A 16,131-nucleotide genomic window follows, 5' to 3' on the forward strand; every position below is an offset into this window, starting at 1 on the left:
GGGAGGGGCAGTGATCCCTTTCTGGCTTAACACATGAAAATCACAGGCGTTTAGAAAATGGAGATGTCCATTTCAATGGAATTACTACCAAGGAACAAACTATTAAGTGAGATGATCAGTACTATAGGCATCTTAAGGGTTCTTTTTTTTAGATTTTTTTCAAAAGTTTATTTTGAGAGAGAGAGCATCAGTGGGGGATAGGCAGAGAGAGAAGGAGAGAGAATCCCAAGCAGGCTCTGTGCTGTCAGCGGGGACCCAGACATGGGGCTTAAACCCATGAACCGGGCGTGAGATCATGACCTGAGCTGAAATCAAGAGTTTGATGCTTAACCGACCGAGCCTCCCAAGCACCCCTTAAAGGTTAATTTCAATTAGCAATAATCGCACCTCGGATAAACCTCATTGGCTACGAGACTGCCACTGTGCCAAGCTTAAAGGTTATTTTCAGAATGCTCTCTGAAATCCCAAGATCTTACCAGATCTTTGACCGGAAGTAATGTTCGCAAGGATGGTTTATGCTGTAGAAGAGAGTATCCACTTGCCTTCAGTGTGAGGGGGCATACACGCGTTTCTCTACTCATTCTGATGAGCTGTCTCTCGCCTGCCATTAGAAAAGCCTGCAGTTTTCACGGCTAAGTGCTTGCACTCCGTCAGTGAACACCGAGCGGGGGGCGGAATGCAAACCAAGAAGATGAAAACTTAAAATATGATTGAAAAAAAGGGGAGAGGCGAATTAACAAAGGAGGGTGAGGATTGCAGTGTCTGCCTTTGGAACGTGCACCTGTTAGCTTCCGGAGGTAGGTTTTGCTGTGGGGTTCGCAGCATCTCCGGGGAAGCACCGTGTTTGTGACTCTTTTCCGATCCCAGCCTTGTAAACCAGAAAGGTTCACAGAGCCTGTGACAAACCAGAATATACGAGTCTTTAAAGATTTGTACTGGTGAGACGTCACAGCTTCTCTGTAGAAGCCGCTCCCCTGGTTACTCCCCTTTACAACAGGACACGCCTTCCATGGTTTGAACTTGACCCTTCCCCGCTGTGGCCAAAGCATATTCACTCTGTAGAGACGCAGCAAGCGACCCCTCAGCATCCTTTTTTCAAAAAAAAATTTTTTTAAAGTGATCCCTACACCCAACGTGGAGCTCGAACTCACAACCTCAAGATCAAGAGTCACACGCTCCACCGGCCGAGCCAGCCAGGCGCCCCCACCCCCCCACATCCTTTTGATAATAGACAAGCTTCTTCTCTCTGCTAATAAATTCCATTTCTATTCTCCAAGTGCTGTTCTGTGTCAGGCGTTGTAGGAAGTATTTTATCCAGTTCCACTTAACCCTTCGATAGACCTTTGGAGTGGTAGCATTATTCCCATTTTACTGATCGGGAGACTGAGGTTTAGAGAGATCAAGTGTTCTCCCCGAGGTCAAACTCCTGGTAAGAGCGGGAGGCCGAAATCAGCCCATTTCCTCGGGGCTTCTGGCACCAGGCTATGGCCTCACCACCTGGGCCTCGGTGGTCTGACGGCGGGGAGGTCGGAGAGGGGCCCCCGCTGCAGTCATTTCTCTGCAGTACTCGGGGTGTAAGCACTGGAAACCGTACCTCCCATGCGACCGCTAGGGAATCATCCTCTTCGCGTGGGCTTAAGGCCTTCCTGTCCACGACGCCACCCGCAGTGGTGAGCACACAGTGTGGCTACCGTGAACCTTCCTGGTCACCGGGATATGGAAGTGACGCAAACAGACAAAACTCCCGGCCCGCAAAGGTGTCTGAGAGGGGAGAGGAACGACGAACACAAGTAAGTAAAGTGCATAAAGTGTACGTTAGGGTGCAATGAATCCTAAGGAGAAAAGCTTGGCTTGTGGTCAGTGGGGGGGGTGGGGGCAGTGTGGCTGGATCCGGTGAGTAGGGGAGCAGTGTGGCTGTTGGCAGTTGGGGGGGGTGGTGAGTGGGGGCAGCAGGGATGAGGGCAGAAAGACAAGGGGTGCGGCCAGGAAGGGCGCTGGTCCCCCCTAAGGTCTCCAGCTTCCCTCTGCATGAAACGGAGATGCGCTGGGTGATGGAATTTAACCAGATGGTTCGGGAAGCTTTGTTGAGGGTAGAATAGAGGGGACAAGCACAGAAGCAGCCGGACCTGCCAAGAGGCTGTCGCAATAACCCAAGGGAGGGGTGACAGTGGCTTGAACGAGGGTGGAGGCAGTGGGGGGGGGGGACGGTGAACAGTGGTTAGATCTTGGATGTTCTGACGGTGTGGCCCGAGAGATTTGCTAACAAACGGGTGTGTTGGGGGAGAAAAGAAAACAATCAAGGATCATATCAACGTCTCTGGCCTGAGCAACGAGAACACTGTTGTCTCGAGCGAGCTGGGGAAGACGGCCGGAAGGGCCGTGAGCTCCGTGTGGGGCCTCGTTAACGTGCCGGTTACGCAGCCAGGTGAGGACCCGGGAGCCGCTGGGTTGTGGGTATGCAGCTCAAGGGAAGGGTTCTCGCTGAAGGTAGCACGTTTGTGGATCATCTCACGCAGCTGACCTTGAACGACAACGGGGTTGGACTGTGCGGGTCTACTTACACGCGGATTTGTTTTCTGATAAATACAGCACAGTGAACGTGTTTTCTCTTCCTTAGGAGGTTTTAGTTTTTTATTTTTACTTTCTTAAATTATTTATTTAGTTGGAGAGAGACAGAGACAGCGCAAGGCGGGGAGGAACAGAGAGAGAGGGAGAGGGAGAATCCCAAGCAGGCTCTGCACTAACAGAGCAGAGCCCGACTTGGGGCTCAGTCTCACGAACGGTGAGATCATGACCTGGGCGGAAGTTGGACACTTAACCGACTGAGCCACCCAGGCGCTCCTCCTTATGAGTTTTTATCTTTATTTATTTATTTTTTAAAAATGTTTTTATTTATTTTTGAGACAGAAAGAGACAGAGCATGAGCAGGAGAGGGGCAGAGAGAGAGGGAGACACAGAATCTGAAGCAGGATCCAGGCTCTGAGCTGTCAGCACAGAGCCCGACGCGGGGCTCGAACTCACGGACTGTGAGATCATGACCTGAGCTGAAGTCGGATGCTTAACCCACTGAGCCACCCAGGCGCCCCTCCTTATGAGTTTTTAAATAACATTTTATTTTCTCTAGCTTCCTTTATTAGACGAATACAGTGCATAATACATATAACATACAAAATACGTGTTAATTGACTGTGTTATCAGTAGGGCTTCTGGTCATCAGTAAGCTGTTAGTAGTTATGTTTTCTGGGGCTCAAGAGTTATACCGGACTCTTGACTGTGTGGGACTTGGTGCCCCTACACCCGTGTTGTTCAAGGGTCAATTGTAGTATTTAAAGTTTACTTATTTTGCGAGAGCAAGTGGGGGAGGGGCAGAGAGAGAGAGAGAGAGAGAGAATCCCAAGCAGGCTCCACACTGTCAGCTCAGAGCCTGACATGGGGCTCGAACTCACGAACCACAAGATCGTGACCTGAGTGTCAATCAGGCATCGGGTGCTTAACTGACAGAGCCACCCAAGTGCCCCAACTGTACATAAGCCACTAGAGTGGATGAAACGCCCCCATGGGAACAAGAGAGAAAAGGTCCAGAGATCGAGGCCTGCAGCACGCTGACACATAAGGTCACAGAAGTGAAGAGGGACCCACAAAGGCATTGGGACACATGGCTGAGAAGTAGGGGTGAGCCAGGACAGGAAAAGGAGCTTTAAGAAGCAGAGAACATGAGCTGTGTCACATGTGGCAGAGGGGGTGACAAGACGGTTGGTGACCGCACCACGGGTGGCCTCCGGGACTGCTCAGTGCAGGGAGGGGGCCCGGTTGCAGTCGATTCAAGAGAGAAGAGGAGAGAAACTTGGGTGGCAGAAGCGATGTGTACTCCATTCCTTCAGAAAGTTTGGTGGTAAAGGAAGATAAATCCTCTGGGAGCTGGAGGGGAGAGGAGGTGAAGAGATTTCTTTCTGTTTAAGACGGAAAAATAGACGGGCGCCTGGGTGGCTCCGTGGGTTAAGCATCCGACTTCGGCTCAGGTCATGGTCTCACGGTTCGTGAGTTCGAGCCCCACGTCGGGCTCTCTCCCAGAGCCCTGCTTCAGCTCTTCTGTCTCCCTCTCTCTCTGCCCCTCCCCTGCTCACATTCTCTCTTTCTCTTTCAAAAATAAATAAACATTAAACAAAAAAAGATGAAGAAGTATAGCGTGCTGTCCGTGGACAGGGATAACTGAGCAGAGAGAATGCGGTGGTGCAGCCGCTCAGCCCTTGCACCAGGGCCGCGGGCCCAGCAGCGAGCCCCTCCTGCAGGCTGGTGGGAATGTTGGGCCTGTGGGAGTTCTGGTCTCCCTGCTTCCATTTTCCCGCTGAAGGGGGAGCAAAGTTGCTGAGATGGGGAGGAGGCCCGAGGGGTTGGAGAGAGAAAGTTGGAGAGGTATGAGCTGGGGAGGGGGAGAGGGAGAGGGGAGACTAGACAAGTACGGGAGGCTTGGGGGGCGTCACTCGGGCCCCGCTCGCTTTCATCATGGCCAATTTCCAGGGCACCGAGGACGTGACTCTGCTTTTCTCCAGCCGGGGCTGTGCGGGCCCAAAACTGGCGGAGTCCGTTTAACCAGGGCTGTGGTTTCATCCGGAGGCCTCGGGTCGAGAGGGGCAGGGAGCAGAGGGTGTCAGCAGGCCAGTGAGCACAGGGCTTAGTTACGGGACAAGGTGGGTGAGGAACCAGGAGAGGACAAGCAGAAACTGGGGGCGGACGGGAGGGGTGGGTTCCCGGTGGGGTCAGAGGGTCATCGGAATGTGGAGTTAGGGTCACTGTGGAGTTAGCCGGACAGATGGAGTAGCCGGTCGGCGGTCTGAGAATGAGCTTCGGCCGCACTGCGGGTGTTGGTCACGACAGGGGTCAGCACGTGACCGGCTGCGGGCGGCTGAGACGGGAGGAGGGGAGGTCGAGGGCCGGGAGGCCGGGGTTGCCTGGGGCCCCGCTGGCCAGTGCTCCTCCGGCCACCGTGAACCCTCTGTGCTCGCGGTCCGTCGTAGGCACCGTGCTCCTGGAGCAAGGCCTGGGGAAGGGGCCTCGAGGGTGACCACAGGGAAGGAAGGGACAAGAGAGGGCAGAACACAGAGTCCGCTTTTGCCCTGAGCACCGCATTTATGATTTTGTCCGCGTGACCGCGTCTCCCACTGTGCACCCACAGGCAAGAGGTGAATGATTCTGGAGGCAGGGGCCCATCAAGTCCAGGAGATGATGCCTTGGGGCGTGCGGCCTCGAGGCTTGAGGCCGTCCCCGCGGAGGGTCACCGTGCGTAGTCTCTTCGCCCTCCCAGGCGGTGGCTGGGTTTGATTTTGCACCACCCCCTTTAGCTGTGAGCAGACAGGAGCGCATCCTGCTCCAGGAAGGCCGGTGTGGGGGGCAGGCCGTGTGTGTATCTTGGGGGATGGGGTCAGCGGGTGAGAATAGCAGAGGTGAGCTTCCCGTGTGCACCGGCCCCCTCCTTTCACGGGGGTGTCCTCGGTGACTGGCCGTCTCGGGGGGCCCTGTGGACCCAGGCAAGGCCGCACCCTGCCTGACAGTGTGCTTGGTGGCCCTGGGCCACGCGGCCGGCTCTGTGAGTCTCCGTGCTCCCTGCTCTCTCCCTGGAGAGAACCCCTGTGTGCTCTCTGGGTCTCTCGGCATCTCAGCTCCCAGGCAGGTGGGGGCCGGCGAGCTGCTGAGGGGTTAGATCTACTCGGCTTGGTTCGAGGAGGTGTGGGGCCTTGGGAGGTCACATCCGCGCTCTGATGCCTCCGTTTCCCAACCTGTAGAATGGGCACTAATTTATATTCCATAAAGTTGCTAAGATGCTCCAATGAGGTAATTACGAAACTGCGCTGTAAACTGTAAGCCTCTAAAAACGGTGACTTTTGAATGTTATCCTTGCAGAAATAACAGCCAATGGAGGGAGAGACAACAGTGAGCAAGAATTATATGCTGCGTGGAAGGAAGCCCTAAATAATGTCAGTCGCAGAGGAGCCGGCCAGCCTAGACCAGATCCCCATAAAAATCAAACTGCAAAGAAATACAGAAAAGAAGTTAAAGTTCAAGGCTGAAGAGCCATGTTTTTCTGTTGGCCCCTGTGGGAGGGGAGTGATTCTTTTAGTGTGGGAATAGGGCATATAACTCCATCTTTCCCAATCAAAGCCTTTTGATGTGTTACCATGATTCATGGGCAATGACTCACATATGAAAATTCTCACTAGGGTATTACTAATAGTTTGTGTTCCTTAAAAAGGAGATAACGTGAAGCAGAGGAATTACATAATTATTTTCTTTTCAGCTTATACCTTGGGTTTATCCGACGTGAAAATTTCAGGGAGAGGAACTTTCTCTCCTTCCTGCAACGAAAAGAAAAATCTCATTACCTTCTTCAGTAATCGCGTTTTCAACATACTTGTTAAAATCAACCTCAGTGCTGTTCTTGTCACACTTTGCAAACCACCGTGTAAGAAATGAATTTTTCCCAGGCTAGGAAGAAGGTTACATGGATGTGGACCCTCTCCTCACGATTTCTTCACTGTCAATAGCTATTGCAAAGTCCACTTATTATGTCTCTCTGAATTGCATTTGTCATTTTGAATCATGTTTATCAAGATTTCAAAATCCATCCCTTCATCAAAATGCAATTAAGTAGATTACCTCCCTACCACTCATTCCTGTCATTAAAAGGATCGATCGAATATAATAAAAACCTCAAGCCAGCCATGCTAGAGTGATTTTAAAATAAATTGCATTTGTTCCGTTTTATTAAAGACTTAGGCGTACCTAATCACAAACACTCTAATTCTGGTAGATTCCAGACCTATTGATGATTTGAACCCTGTCTCGATTCTGCTGAAGTGTGTCCTATTGAACGTAGAGCTTCAAACGTCCTGAAGAATAAAGGAGTTTGTGCACTATTTTATTTTATTTTTAAAAATGTTGATTTATTTATTCTGAGAGAGAGCTAGAGAGCGAGCAGTGGAGGGGCAGAGAGAGAGGGAGACACAGAACCCAAAGCAGGCTCCGGGCTCCGAGCTGTCAGCACAGAGCCCGAAGCGGGGATCGAACGCGGGGACCGCACGCGGGGACCGCGAGATCATGACCCGAGCTGCAGTTGGACACTCAACCGACTGAGCCACCCAGGCGCCCCTAACCCGTCAATTTCTCCTTTACAGGGTGTCTGGGAATTCAACTCTCAAAGAATATGCACGTGGAAGCATTAAGAGGGAGAAGAAATGTCTTTGGACAGTACGCCTTCAAAAAATTATCCAAAGCTCCCTTTGCACGATGAGATCTCCCCCACTCCCCCGCCACCCGCCCCCCACCCCCGCCAAGAGCCAGATATGAATCAGGTTTTAGATCAATTTCTTTCTGCCCAGAAATTTCAAAGCAACAATGATCTCTCGGAAGGAGACTCAGGGAGAGCAGAACAGCAGCAAAAATGGAAGAAAACTTGGCTACGAGGTTCCTGCATGGTGTCACTTCAACCCGGTCAGCTTTGTTGAGGTTTTCCAGCGGTGGCCCCCGCCGGGATCAGCCTGGACTCCTGTGCTTCCGGACGTGGTGGGAGCGTCCCCTGGTTGGGGCCCGATGTTGGGGCCCCATGTAAGGCTCAAAAGATGCATCTCGATGTAAGTGGGCTTTCATGTAAGGGAATCAAAACAGGGGCCGTATCATTCTGCTCCCAAGCCAGGCATTTTGAGAGACTGAAAGATAGGAGCCAAGGAAACACAGTTTTTTGGAAGGAATTTATAGCAGGATTATCTTCTAAGACATTTCAGTAGATGTTTCCAGTAGGACAGATACTCACAAAACCCCCCTCCCCCCTCGCCTCCTGCCCACCTTTTAAACTATGTTGAATTGAGGGGCGCCTGAGTGGCTCAGTCAGTTGGGCATCCGACTTCGGCTCAGGTCATGATCTCGTGGTTCATGGGTTCGAGCCCCGTTTTGGGCTCTGTGCTGACAGCTCAGAGCTTGGAGCCTGCTTCGGATTCTGTGTCTCCCTCTCTCTCTGCCCCTCCCCAACTTGTGCTCTCTCTCTCAAAAATAAACATTTTTTTTAAAGTTAAAAAAATAAAATAAGTTAAATATGTTGAATTGAGGGACACCTCAGTGCCTCAGTTGGTTAAGCAACCGACTCATTGGTTTCGGTTCAGGTCATGATCTCACTTTTGTGAGTTTGAGCCCGGTGTCAGGCTCTAAGCTGACCATACAGAGCCTGCTTGGGATTCTCTGTCTCCTTCTCTCCCTGCAGCCACCCCCCCCCCCCAACTTGTGCTGTCTCTGTCTCCCTCAAAATAAATAAAATAGACTTTAAACAAATGCTAAAGTATGTTGAATTGAACATAATGCACATTCAGAAAAGGGTATAGATCCCAAATGCATAGCCCAGTAAATTTTTACAACAGGAGATAACTATGTAACCAAGTTTGATTCGGGAAAGACCGGAACCAGCCACCCCTCTTCTGACTTTGTTACACAATTGATTCACTTTGCCTGTGTTTTTACCGGATATAATTAGATACCTTGTTGTACTCTGTGATGGTTACTTTTACGTGTCACCTTGACTGGGCCACGGAATTTTCTGGACATCTGGTGAACCACTATTCTGGGTACGTCGGAGAGGATGTTTCCGGATGAGATCAACGTTGGAATTGGGGGACTGAGCGAAGCAGATAATCTTCCCCGGTATGGGTGGGGCCCGCCCCATCAGTTGAAGGCCTGAATACATCAAAAAAGGCTAAGAGGAAACTCTTCCTGCCTTTGAGCTGAGACTCAGCTTTTCCTGCATTTGGACTCCCACTCTTCTTGGGGTCCAGCCTGCCAGTCTTGGGCTGGAACTTACATCATCAACTCTCCTGGGTCTCCAGCCTGCTGACTGCAATCCTGTGACTTGACCGTCTCCGTAATCACACGCGTCAATCCCTTATAATAAATAACAAATCTCTTTCTTCCCGACTCTTTCCCGCCCCCACATATATGTATATATAATTGGTTCTATTTTTCTAGAGAACTCTAATACATACTCTACTTGATTTTGCAACATTTTTATGTAACGTGATGAACAAAGTCTGTGTAACGAACTTGAATTGAGTATGTGGAGTATTTATCTAGTCTCTGTCACGTCTTATAAACGAAAAACCTGTTTCTCCCATTGTATTTTTTCTCGGATTACAGTGTTGGTGACATGGACTGTACGTGCCTTTCCTGGTGGAGCTGAGGTGGCAGAATTCATGCCTCCCTAAGTGAGGACACTTACAGGTGATGGAACCAGTAAGTGCAACATCCCACCTACACCCTGAATACACAGGGCCGAAAGCCTGGCGTGGCCCCCTGAATCCAAGCTAAGGAAGTGTGTTCATGGAATGGATGGTTGACCCGATCTTGAGGTGATCTCAACATCAAACCCAAGTCAAGGCAACACATTCCACGTGGGTCTTATCAAAGACAGACTCGTGACTGTCCTATATTGAGGGCCTTGCTTGGCCCTCACTTTGGTACTTCTTTAAATAGACAGTAGCCGAGTGGAGGAGGGAGACTGCATCTGGGGCTGTTGTGCCATCACAAGCGTGTCCATGATAGTCGTCTGCACTGGCCTGTCATTTATGGGAACATGAGCCAAATGCTGGTCAAGGCCCCCCTGTCCACCTGGCTCTGGCACCCATATAAAGTCTTAAAGCCCCACATCACCCCTGGCATAAAACTTGGCCCCCTCGCTGGTTTCCATCCATCAGAAGTCTATGTGTCCCAGCTATTTGGTGAGTTTTAATAGAATTTTGCTGAAGGCTTTGGAGTAGCAGTGGTTCATCATAATGCAGCACAGAATCTATCTTATTCCCCATGTCCCTTCTGCCTCCCCTCTTTCTCAGAAGCTCCACGAATGACTCTCCTGATCTTACAGGAGTAATTGAAACAACATCTTCTGTTGATTGAGAATTCCTCCAGAGGCCTCACTCTTGGCCTTGAGGAGCCCGTCAAAGCCATTCTTCCAAACGCGTACAGAGCTCCCCCAAAGAGATCTAATAAAATAAACATTTTCCCATGTTGTGATAATTTGACCAAATGTCATGAATTCTCTGTATGCTCTGCATTAGTCTGGGCCCAGGGAGCCCACGGGAGTGTAGAAGATAGGATTCCCTATCCTCGAGGCATTGAGAGGCCAGTTGGAGAGACAACGTGCATGACATAGGAGATACTTAATGCCAAGCTGTGTGGTAACATTCATGAGTGGGGACTGAGAGACGGGCTAGGTCGGTGGCACTCAGCTGGGGGAAGGGACGGGGGGTGGTTCTTGTAGGACAGGCAGGATTTGGTGTGACTGAATGGTGACAGGAGAACGATTCAGGGGGCGGACACAGGCCTCAACTGAGTGGTGAGTCTGGCAAGGAGCGTAAGCCTGAGTGTGTGTGTGTGTGTGTGTGTGTGTGCTTGAGCCAGAAGGAGACTGGGCAGTTGTTGAGAACTGATGAGAAACAACCTCGAGGGGCACCTGGTGGCTCAGTCTGTTAAGCGTCTGACTCTTGACCTCGGCTCCGGTCAGGATCTCACGGTTTGAGAGTTCGAGCCCTGTGTCAGGCTCTGTGCTGAGAATGCGGATGCTGCTTGGGATTCTCTCTCTCTCCCTCTCTCTCTGCCCCCTCCTCAGCTCTTGCTCTCTCTCTCAGAATAAATAAATAAACACTAAAAAAGAGAGAGAGAAATAACTTTGAAATTGTGAAGGGCCCCGAAAGCCAAAATGAGATGTGGCTTTGGGACCAGTGACAAGGGACAGTCAAAGCAGGTGTCTCTGGGCAGAAAGGGAGACGCAGGGAAGCCCCATGAAGAAGTCTCGCCTGATAGCGGTGAACAGGTCACACTGGAAGGGTGAGGGGGACCAGCTGTCCCTCGGGCCCAGGAGGTCAGTTCAGACAGATGGGCAGTGGGAGGGGAGGTGAAAAGACAAATGTGAGAGGAAAGACAGAGTTGATGTCCAGGTGGCGTGGGGGTGAAGGACAGGGGCACGGGTGAGGGGCAGCCCCTCTCTGAGTAGGTGAGCCCTATGTGGGTCACAGGTGCCTTTTAGCCTCTGCCACCAGCATGGTTCCCATGGCTCCGCCTGGACAAGGCTTCTAATGACCCAGTGAGTAAATAATAACTGAGTTGGTCCTGTGTCGTCCCGTTACTCAGACCCTGTCACTATTTGCGCCAAAGAAAGAATTCTTAACTTAGGGACTAGGTGTCAGGAGGTCTGCAGGCTCAGAAAGTTTACTAACCTCCAACTGAAATGCAGGCGCAAACCATTAGCAGTCCCTGTGACTCTGTCGCCAGTGCAACACTCATAAGACATTTTCTGTCGCGTTACGGCTGTTTGGAACGTCACGATTGTCACCACTTTCTCAGTTTTGATAGTTAGATTAGACCCGCTGCCCAATATTGCTATTATAGTATGTTCATAATGAGGCAAACATGTTACTTCGCATAAATTGTAAAACTATCAGATTTGGTTTGTGTCCTTTATGATCCTGTGTGATCTCCCTTTCCATGTACGTAGAAACATTCTTCTTAGAAGAGGCCCGTGGCAGAAGCGGGAGAAGAAGCCCGCACTGAGGTCCCATCAGCTGGGGTCTGAGCTGCGCTGTTCTGTGCAGAGTAAATACGACTCACGCATCCAGGAAGTGCCAAAACACGGGCTCAGTGGAAGCTGATTGGCTGGAAACTAAAGCCTGGGTTAGATTGTTACCTTTTTTTGTTGTTTTTTTTGTTTGTTTGTTTGTTTTGGAAAGAAAGCTTCAGATGCCTGGAAAAGGCTGACAGGTGGTCTCCTGGCTCCCACACACCTCAGAAGAGCACCCCCAGGAACCTCCAGCCCCCAGCAGAGGGTAGAGGGCACTCTCTCTCCCCTAAGCTTCATGGCCTGCCTTCTCTTTCATTGCCGGGTCCGCGGCTGGCGGTGGGGGAGGGGGATCAGCATACTTTAATCCTAATAATCCCCCTTGTCCTCGGATATTTATGAAGAACATAAAAGACCACGTGCTGGGGACGAATGCATTACAAGGAACCTCGGTTTCCTCATGAGTTCGTAACGTCCCACGTGTCATGGCGTTGAACGAAGTACTTTCACGGTCCGCGTTGAATTCGTTCACGTTGGAAGATGATGTTATTATGATCCCCGGGGTTGCAGAGGAGGAAACCGGGGCTCAGAAAAGTGCAGACACTTATCCCTGGCCGGGGGCAGAGCCAGGACTCGCTTTTGCAGGTGCAGACGACCCCTCCAACCTGCTGCCCAGGATCAGTTTCTCTGTTGACCCTGGTGACTGGTGCCTGGGGCACGGGCTTTGGCCTCATCAGGGTCCCGGCTTTCCTAATTAGACCCATGGGAGCCGCCCTGGGGTTACAAATAATGGTGTCGACCACTGAGTGGCATCTTGGGGAAGCTCACAGGGGGTTCTGCCTGTGGCTGAGTGTGCTGGAGTGTGGCTCTCATAACCTTCAAGGAAATAAGTCCTTCGTATGAGATACATAGCCGTTATTCCAGACCAGTGCCGCTAGGACTTTAGGGTCTGGCGAAGCGGGGCTGGGCCCCAGAACGGCGCACTCTGGTGGTCTCTCCAGCCCTCCTCCCGATAGCCATGTGTCCCCTCCGTTCCTTCGGCCCCTCGGTTAACCTCCTCGTTGGCCTCTTTCCTCGTGTCCCCCGGGTCTGTGCTGATGGCTCCAGACTAGCCTGGTCGTGCGGAGTTTGAGGCCACCCCAGATGACTCATCTGCTCGAGCCTGTCACACTGCCTGGAGAGAGGAATTGGGAACCAAAGCCACCAACGCGACATCGTGTCGCGAACACCATTCTGGCCACGGTGTTTCCATTTGGGTGTCAAGGAAAGCCAGCCATTTATTCTGTCAGACTTCCCAGCAACTTTATGTCTGAAAAGGCCCGAGGGTTCGTGATTTCGTTTACAGACCTTGAGGAACGTTCCGGTTACAAAGGGGTAAGTATTCCACTGTGAAGAATTTAGAAATCTCTTTGTGTTACCTTCCAAAAAGAAAAAAAAAAAAAACAACAAAGTGTAACCTGAGAAACTGTAGTGTTTCTGCCTCCGAGACACGGGGTGAGCAGTTCACACGTAATAGATTCTGTCACCGAGGTTTTATCTGTTCTCACAATTGCTTCTGGAGGATTGGAAAGCTAAAAATAGAGCTGAAGATTACATTCATCGCCTAAAATATACATAATTCGGAAGGTGTGCCGGGTTCAGTGATTTCGGGGGCTGGCCGTTTTCTGCTGGATGCTGGCTGTTTTGATGCCCCGTTCCCTCACCCCCTCTTGATTTTTGGGTTACAATGCTGCCGAGCCTATCACCCCACCAGACCTCTTAATTCACGTTACGTGGGTACAATTGAAACCGCGTATTCCCAAGGAGGTAGCAGTTCTCATTCATAGGGTATGAGCTGCTTTTGGCTTCGAGAAATCCAGACGCCAGTTGGATGTCCTTGGGCATTACTGTATGACCTTGAGCAATTGCTCCACGTGTCTGTTAAAAACTCTTAGTCTATACTGTCCAACAGAATGAGTATATCTTGCTAGAAAGGGTATACACCGAAGGGATACATACCTCCGCCTTTGTCTATACTTAAAACTTGGCATGAGTCGACATGACTTTCTGGGTCCGGCACCCACACATATCTAACCAGAAACTATCCTGATTCCAGTCCTTGGAGGGGGGAGACCATTTCTTTTTTCTTTTTTTTCTTTTATTTTAATGCTTATTTATTTTTGAGAGAGAGAGAGAGAGAGAGACAGAGCCTGAGTGGGGGAGGGCAGGCAGAGAGGGAGACACAGAATCCGAAGCAGGTTCCAGGCTCCGAGCTGTCAGCACAGAGCCCGACGCGGGGCCCGAATCCACGAACCATGAGATCGTGACCTGAGCCGAAGTCGGACGCTCAACCGACTTAGCCACCCGGGCACCCCATGCGGGGAGACCAGTTCTGTGATGCAGTTTGGGTTCGAGCCTCTGTGGCTTGAGAGGAGCAGGGTCATTGACTATGAGGCCTGGGGGCGGGGCAGATGTCAGACGAGGAAGAGTGGACAGGGCAAGCGCCCCTCTCCATCTCCCTGGGTGCTATCTGGTCTGAAGCAGACAGACATACGGGCATCCGAGAACGTAGAGCCGCTCCCCTCCAAGCTGGGAGAACAGGGCCAACCTGAGACAGCCTCTCCCAATATCCTGCCACGTGTCCACACCTCCACAGGGTGGGCGAGTCCCAAAACTGCATCTGGCCCTGACATCTTTGGGGCCTTTGTCTGAACCACAGCGGTTTCAGCCTGGAAACAGAAACAGCATGAGCTACCCACCCAAATTATCTCTGGAGGCCGCGCTGGCTATTGAGTGTGAAGTAAGGAATTTGTTGACCAAAACACGTGTTTTGGGCTTCCTTAAATAAAACATGTGCCCAAATAAATGCAGCCTTTGGCCCAAGCCAACATTGGAATGCGCTGCCTAGCCTGGCCACTGGACTGGAATATCCTGGACCAGGAATCCCCTGGAATGTCTGCCCAGTACTCAGGGCTTTCTGACTGCATCATGCAGCGAACTCACACTCCTCCACCAGCCATCGGCCGCGAAGCTTTGGAGCCAAGGATGGGGGAGCACCTCGGGGCTTGTGTGGCTTGTAATTAGTGTCTGTTTGGTCGCCTCGTAATCGTGGCTCTCTCTCGGAGCCTCACAGCTGTCCCTGGCAGGGAGCAGATTTGGTTTGTCCCCCTCTTGTTGTTTCAGGTTTTTCTCCAGATGTGGAAACTGAGACACTGAGAGAAAGTAACTTGACTTTATGGTCATCGTTTGGATGTTGTGATTTAGAAATTCCAGAGTGAGAACATCATCCCTTGGGTTCCGGGAAGTATTTACCAATAGGCTGGTGTGGCCTCCATGGCCCATGGCCCTTCTGTGGTAAAAATGTGGGGAGACTTCCCTCCTCTGAGATCTTGCCCCTTGGGATTTCCTCTGGGCTGTGGGCTAGGCCAAATGAGGTGGAGATCTGGGTCAGTGTCCCAGGCACATCCCCCTTGCCCCAGGAAGGGCTCATAGTTGAGGTCAGTGGTTTCAAACATCTGTTCAAATCACCTGAAAAGTTATCTCTGTTTCCCATCACACTAAGTAGGGCCCACAGTGACAAACTCTTTATGCCAGCCTCTCCAAAGTTTTTTCTTGGAAAACTATGCAAAACCACAGGGGATATAACAATCCCCATGGACCCATCCCCTCGGCTTTACAAATCACCAACATTTTGTCAGATGTGTTTCATCTACCCATTCTCTCTCTCCTTTTCCTGGATATTTTAATGTAAACTCCAGTTTTGCACTTAAATCCTTCAGTATTTACCTTAAAACTTTTTTTGCAATGTTTTTTATTTAAAAAAATGTAAGTTTATTTATTTTGAGGGACACAGAGACAACACCAGTGGGGAAGGGGCAGAGAGGGAGAGAGAGAATACCAAGCAGGCTCAGAGCCTGATGCGGGACTTGAACTCACAAAACCACGAGATCACGATTTGAACCAAAACCAAAGTCAGACACTTAACCAACTGAGCCACCCAGGTGCCCTGTAATGTTTTTTAAAAATTTTATTCCGAGAGAGAGAGAGAGAGAGAGAGAGAGCACGTGTGCTCAAGGAAGTGAAGGAGAAGCAGAGAGAGAGAGAGAGAGAGAGGGAGAAAGAGGATCCCAAGCAGTCTCCCCACTAAGCACAGAGCCTAACTTGGGGCTCGATCCCATGAACTGTGATATCATGACCTGAGTCGAAATCAAGAGCTGGACGCTTAAACCGACTGAGCCACCCAGGCTCCCCTCACCTTGGAAAATTGTAATGCCACTCTAACACCTAATCAAATAAACAAAAATTCCTTAGTGCCATCTAAAGTCCATGTTCAAATTTCCCCTCTTACGGTTGATGTATTTAAATCATAGCCTTACAAGATTTACTCATTGTGTTTGGTTGCTTCAACGTCAAAGTTTTGAGTGGAGAACTCAGGGCAGAGGGTGGCAGAGTGTGGCTGTGTCAGTGTCCCAGACCCCTTCTCTCTGAATTCCACCTTTCCTTTGGAAACTCTTTCTGGATTCCCTTAGTCATTCCCTTGCCCAGATATGTGTTGTACATAATTCGCA

At 50.6% G+C, this 16,131-nt stretch overlaps 1 pseudogene; it reads right to left on the bottom strand.

Moving 5' to 3' along the window:
* Positions 1–299: 299 nt before the first annotated feature.
* On the bottom strand, positions 300–432 carry LOC132686999 (U4 spliceosomal RNA; annotated as a pseudogene).
* Between the last annotated feature and the right edge of the window lie 15,699 nt (positions 433–16,131).

The sequence above is a fragment of the Panthera onca genome, chromosome F1, assembly GCF_046562875.1.
Source record: "Panthera onca isolate mPanOnc1 chromosome F1, mPanOnc1 haplotype 2, whole genome shotgun sequence".
In the NCBI taxonomy this organism is placed as follows: domain Eukaryota; kingdom Metazoa; phylum Chordata; class Mammalia; order Carnivora; family Felidae; genus Panthera; species Panthera onca.